The sequence below is a fragment of the Onychostoma macrolepis genome, chromosome 05 (assembly GCF_012432095.1).
Source record: "Onychostoma macrolepis isolate SWU-2019 chromosome 05, ASM1243209v1, whole genome shotgun sequence".
Lineage (NCBI taxonomy): Eukaryota > Metazoa > Chordata > Actinopteri > Cypriniformes > Cyprinidae > Onychostoma > Onychostoma macrolepis.
The window spans coordinates 19,009,151-19,015,460 of record NC_081159.1 but is presented as its reverse complement, the minus strand read 5'-3'; positions in this window follow the sequence as shown (position 1 = coordinate 19,015,460).

Below are 6,310 nucleotides of genomic sequence, written 5' to 3'. Positions count from 1 at the left end.
TGACGGCTGAACATAAATAAAGGCTTCTGGAAACATCAGTACGCTTCACCATTGTCTGGCTTGGGTTTGCTACAGTAAGAGCTTGACCCGCATCGATACCGACGACTTGTTGTCTCTGACGGGCCACGGAGGGTCTTCACGGCGTCGGCGGCTACAGCTTCCGCTACATGGCCACAAGGTGTCAGCTTTAACCCATCAAGCTGACATCCTCACGCCTCGCGCTTGACCTACTTTGGACAGCGGTCTCACGGATTTGGTGCAATGGTCAAGTACAGCCACACTCACGGACATTGATGCAGGACTGTGAGTATTAACCCATTATTATACAGTCTACAGTACAGCAATAAGGCGAGCAACAGATGAATTGCTTCTTGGACTGAACATTTAATACTCACCGGCTCAGCAAGGAGAGCAACAAAAAACTGTGGTTACATTTACACTCATGCCTGCACGCATCCACATGGACTCTTTCTAATTAAGGACATATATGCATTTTATTTTGGACTTTGCACTTTTCCACTTTGTTAACTGTGTTTTATTGAAGCTCACATTTACATTTACAGTTATTTGAGTGTCTATATGTAAATGCATATGTGCTAGCTATTTTTCTGATATTTTATGTTTATGCTGTTCATAACAAGGGCTTAATCATATCTGCTAAGGGGTCTTCTTCCACCATTAGAGTTAAATTTAAATAGAGTAAACATTTTAGGTGATAATGTCAGAGTCAGGTAATGAGAAGGAGGCGGAGGAGCAGATGGCTGATTATCAGCATGAAGATTTACAAAGTGAAGTCCAGACAATGGTAGACTCATCAGAGAGGCCATGTCTGAAGGAAACAAATGAAGCTAAACGACAAAGTCCTACTGACCTCGAAGGCAAACTTAATGAGGATGATAATGCTCTTGAAGGTCCAAGACGCTCTGAACGCACACGCCATCCTACAGAGAAGATGCGCGCGCATCAATATGAAGAGATCAAGAAAAAAGAGAAAAGGCTGTATGCCATGTACGAACAGTGGAAGCTCCACACACGCAAGGCAAGAGATCAGCTAAAGACTTATATGTCAGAGAGTCAACTCTGGCCTCTCATTGAAGAGCTTAAGAAAGATAAAGAAGACATAATGAAAATTTATTATGAAATTCGAAATCTCAACACACCTTCCACCGACATAAGAAGAAGAGTTGATACGTGTGAATCGGTGACCACAGAAATCACCAACATTGCCTACAACAGGGCTATAGATGATGAAAGTGAGTTTAATGAGCAGCAGGAAAGACACCGCCTTCATGAACTGCTCCGCCATGACTATGCAAAGTCTGTCTATGGATCTGCAGCTTCCTTGATAAGTCACAGCCAGTCTGACAACTCCATATCTACAGCCATATCAGCAAAACGCGGATGCAGCAGCTGAACTAGCAGCAAAAGAAGCAAATTATCAGATGCTGCTAGAGGAGGAAAGGCAAAAGGAATCCATAAGAGAGTTAGAGGAACAACAACGCAAGGCTCTAGAGGCACGAAGGCGTGAGTTGGAGCGATTGCAGGCGGAGAAAGAGATAAGGGCAGCTCAAGCCAAGTTGAGGATCTACGATAAGGAGACAGAACACAAGGACGCTGACTATGCTAAAAGGGAAAGGAACATGGAAGCAAAGAATGTGTCTGTATCTACAGTACCCCTCTCTCAAGTTGCATCGCCCCGTTATACAGACAATCCTTCTCTCGCTCAGATCCTTCAAGACAACATGGTCTTAAATAGGCTTCCTGTTCCTGAACCATTTGTCTTCAATGGTGATCCCATACAATTCATTGAATGGAAGGCAGCATTCACCTCACTCATTGACCAAAGGGCAATCACACAAGCTGAAAAACTATACTACCTGAAAAAATACGTTGGTGGCCCAGCACGGCAGGTTTTAGATGGCAACTTCTACCGAAATGACAATGAAGCCTACCAAGACGCCTGGGACAAGCTAAATCGTCGCTTTGGCCAGCCATTCGCCATTCAGAGAGCATTCAGAGAGAAGCTCACCAACTGGCCGAGAATTTCATCAAAGGATGCTGAAGGACTGAGACGCTTCTCAGATTTTCTGAATGCCTGTCAAGATGCCATGCCTCACGTCAAGGGTCTCGACATATTAAATGACTGTGAAGAAAATCAGAAGCTCATTCACAAACTACCAGACTGGGCAGCTTTACGCTGGAACCGACAAGTCACGCAAAGCCTAAATGAAAATCAGGAATTCCCAAGTTTCAAGGAGTTTGCTAGATTCACGTCAACTGAAGCTGAGATTGCTTGCAATCCCATTACGTCCTTTCATGCCCTTCGTTCATCAGATTCCAGCAGTGAGAAGAGAAATCTCAGAGACCTGAAGAAAAACAAGGCCAGTGTTTTTACCACTCAAACAGTCACTGAAAATGAAAACTACAAGTCAGAACAAAGAAAGGTTAAGACTTCGTGTATCCTTTGTCAAGATAATAGACACCAGCTTCATTCATGCTCCAAGTTCACTGAGATGGTGTTGGTTGAGCGACGCAACTACATAAAGGAGAAGAAACTCTGCTATGGATGCCTGAAACCTGGCCACAGCGTGAGAGAATGCCATCATCGTCATTTCTGTGACCACTGTAAGGGAAAGCATCCTACAGCCCTGCATGATGACAACTATAAAAGAGAAAAGTCTACAACAAAACCAGAGACAAATCGAGGTGCTGCTGCAACGGCACTCAGTGTAGCAGGCGAAGGCTCATCCAACACATCCATGGTGATACCAGTCTGGGTTTCATCTAAAAATGATCCAACTACTGAGAAACTTGTCTATGCGCTACTTGACACTCAAAGCGATACTACGTTTATTGACCAAGAAGTAAGTGATGGTCTTAATGCTGACAAGTATCCAGTGAAACTGAAGTTGACGACTATGAGTGGTAAGGATACAGTTCTCACAAGCGAAAGTGTTTCTGGCCTTCGTGTTAGAGGATATAGTTCTGCAATTCAAGTCGATCTTCCAGTCACCTATACGAAGGATTGCATACCTGTTAACCGCTCTCACATTCCCACTTGTGAGATGGCTAAACAATGGAGTCATCTTGCAGAGATAGTGGATGAAATCCAACCGCTGAAGGATTGTGTAGTAGGCCTTTTGATCGGCTACAACTGCTCAAGAGCTATGGCACCAAGGCAAGTCCTTTTAGGAGATGACGATGAACCCTACGCTGTAAGGACGGATTTAGGATGGAGTATTGTAGGCGCTCATTACAAACCTATGATGCATTGAACACACTTCATCTGTGTCACAGAATTACAGTTAAGGAGCTACCTCCGGTAACTCCTTCTGACGTCATTCGCATTTTAGAGTCTGACTTCAAAGATGGCAGTGACGACAGCAAAATTGTGTCACAAGACGACATCACATTCCTCAACATACTGGATGAGGGAATAAGGAAAAATACAGATGGCCATTATGAAATGCCTCTGCCCTTCAAAACCAGACCCAGCTTGCCCGACAACAGAGGCTCAGCTATGACACGCCTCCTTCATCTTAAAAGGAAATTGCAACGGGATGAGAGGTATAAGGAGCATTATGTTGAGTTCATGGAGGAGGTCATCGGAAAGGGAGACGCTGAGCAGGTCAAGGACGGTGGAAGAGAAGGTGAGAGATGGTACATTCCCCATCATGGAGTGCATCATGCGAAGAAGCCGGATAAACTTTGTGTAGTGTTTGATTGCTCAGCCAGATATAAAGGAACAAGCTTGAATGATCACCTTCTCTCTGGGCCTGACATGTTGAACTACTTAAGTGGAGTTCTCATCCGTTTCCGTAAGCACCCCATTGCATTGATGTGCGACATTCAGAAGATGTTCCATCAGTTTCATGTGGACAAAGCTGATCGCAACTACTTGCGCTTTCTTTGGTGGAAGCAAGGAGACTTGAACTCACAGCCCAGCGAGTTTCGCATGAAAGTGCATCTGTTCGGTGCAACTTCCTCTCCGGGATGTGCAAACTATGGGATGAAACATCTAGCTAAGGAAAATCGCGACATCTACGCTCAAGGCTCGAAATTTGTTATGAGGGACTTTTATGTAGACGATGGTCTAGTAAGTGTTGAAAATATGGAAGATGCTATTCAGCTTGCCAGGAAGCTCGCGAACTCTGCGCCACGGGTGGTCTCCGACTTCATAAGTTTGTGTCTAACAACAGAGAGGTACTAGAGAGCATACCACCCTCCGAACGAGCAACCAACGTGAAGGATATGAATCTCGCATTTGATGATTTGCCACTAGAGAGAGCTCTTGGGATTCAATGGGATGTGGAGTCTGACCGCTTCAAGCTTAACGTCAGCCTCAAGGAGCAGCCGGCAACACGACGTGGTATTTTATCTACAGTGGCTTCTCTGTACGATCCTCTTGGGTTTGTGGCACCAGTCGCCCTTAAAGCGAAGATCATTCTTCAGGAGATATGCAGACGGGCACTGGCTGGGACGATCCTCTCACTGACGAGCTTAGCCCAAAATGGGAACAATGGAGAAGTGATCTAGCCCACTTAGATAATTTCACTATATCCCGTACCTACTCACCTGCTGGATTTGGAAGGGTCTCAAAGACAGAGCTGCATCACTTCTCTGATGCCAGTATGAAGGGTTACGGTCAGTGTTCATACCTGCGACTTCAAAACAAAGAGGGAGACATTCATTGTGCCTTAGTTGCAGGAAAATCACGTGTCTCTCCAACCAAGGTCACAACCATCCCCAGATTAGAATTGACAGCAGCAGTTGTTTCAGTGAAGATAAGCAACATGCTCAAGGAGGAATTGGGATGTATTAACGCTGAGGAGTTCTTCTGGACCGACTCTAAGGTGGTCTTAGGTTATATAAGAAACGAAGCACGACGATTTCACACGTTTGTGGCTAACCGTGTTCAGAAGATTCAGCTCAGCTCAGTCCCACAACAGTGGCGATATGTCCCAACAAATGAGAATCCTGCTGACCATGCTTCTAGGGGCTTAACTGCCAGTGAGCTTTTGTCATCTACCTGGCTCACTGGGCCCAGGTTTTTATGGGACAAGGAAATAAAGCTGACTATAGATGAAGCACCAGAGTTAACCGTCGGAGATCCAGAGGTCAGGAGTGTTCTAGTGCTCAGTACAAAGACCACTGAATGTGTGAGCCTCGTTGATCGCTTGTCGAAGTTCTCTTCTTGGTCGCTAGCTACGCGAGCGGTTGCACGCATTCTCAGGCGCATAAGCAAGAACAGATCAAACAGTCTCACCACTGTAAGAGAACGAGAAGAGGCAGAACATCGCCTAATCAAAGATCTGCAGAAAAATGTGTACCAAGAAGAGTTGAAACTGCTGAGCAAAGGGATCCCCCTACCAACTCGCAATCCGTTACACGCTCTTGATGCTTTCCGCCACGACGATGGCGTCCTCAGGGTGGGAGGGAGGCTGTGCAACTCCTCTCTCCCCAACTTCATCAAGCATCCTGCTATCATTCCCAAAGATCATCACATCACAAGGATGATTATTGCCTATCACCACGAGAAGATGGAACATCAAGGTAAAGGTCTTACCATTAATGAAATACGCAGCGGCTACTGGATTACAGGAATCAACCGGCAGTCGCATCCTACATTCGTCAATGTGTCACCTGTAGACGGCAGCGCAAACCTATGGAAGAGCAAAAGATGGCGATCTACCCCTGAACGGTTGGAACCATCACCTCCCTTCACTTTCTGTGGCATGGACTGCTTCGGGCCATTCCTTACAAAACAAGGAAGAAAGGAGAACAAGAGGTACGGCCTTCTTTTCACTTGCCTTAGCTCCCGTGCTGTTCATATTGAGACTCTTGAAGACATGTCGACAGATGCCTTCATAAATGGCCTTCGATGCTTCATCGCCATACGTGGTGCTGTTCGTCAGATCAAATCTGATCAAGGAAGCAATTTCGTTGGAGCCAAAAATGAGCTCAGAGAAGCTCTAAAGGAAGTCGATGCAGACCGTCTGACTGTATTCCTTGCAGAGAAGCAGTGCGACTTCATCATGAACGCACCCCATTCTAGCCATGCAGGAGGGGTGTGGGAAAGACAAATAAGGACAGTGAGAAGCGTTCTAAGGTCCACTCTTGCCCTTTCCTCTGGTAGACTAAATGATACTTCACTTGGGCCTTTTTATGAGGCTATGGCTATAGTCAACAGTCGTCCTCTGACTGTTGACAACCTCAGTGACCCCATAGCCTCGAACCACTCACCCCTAATCATCTTCTGACAATGAAATCTGTCCAGGCCTTGCCTCCCCCAGGTGAATTCGTCAGAGAA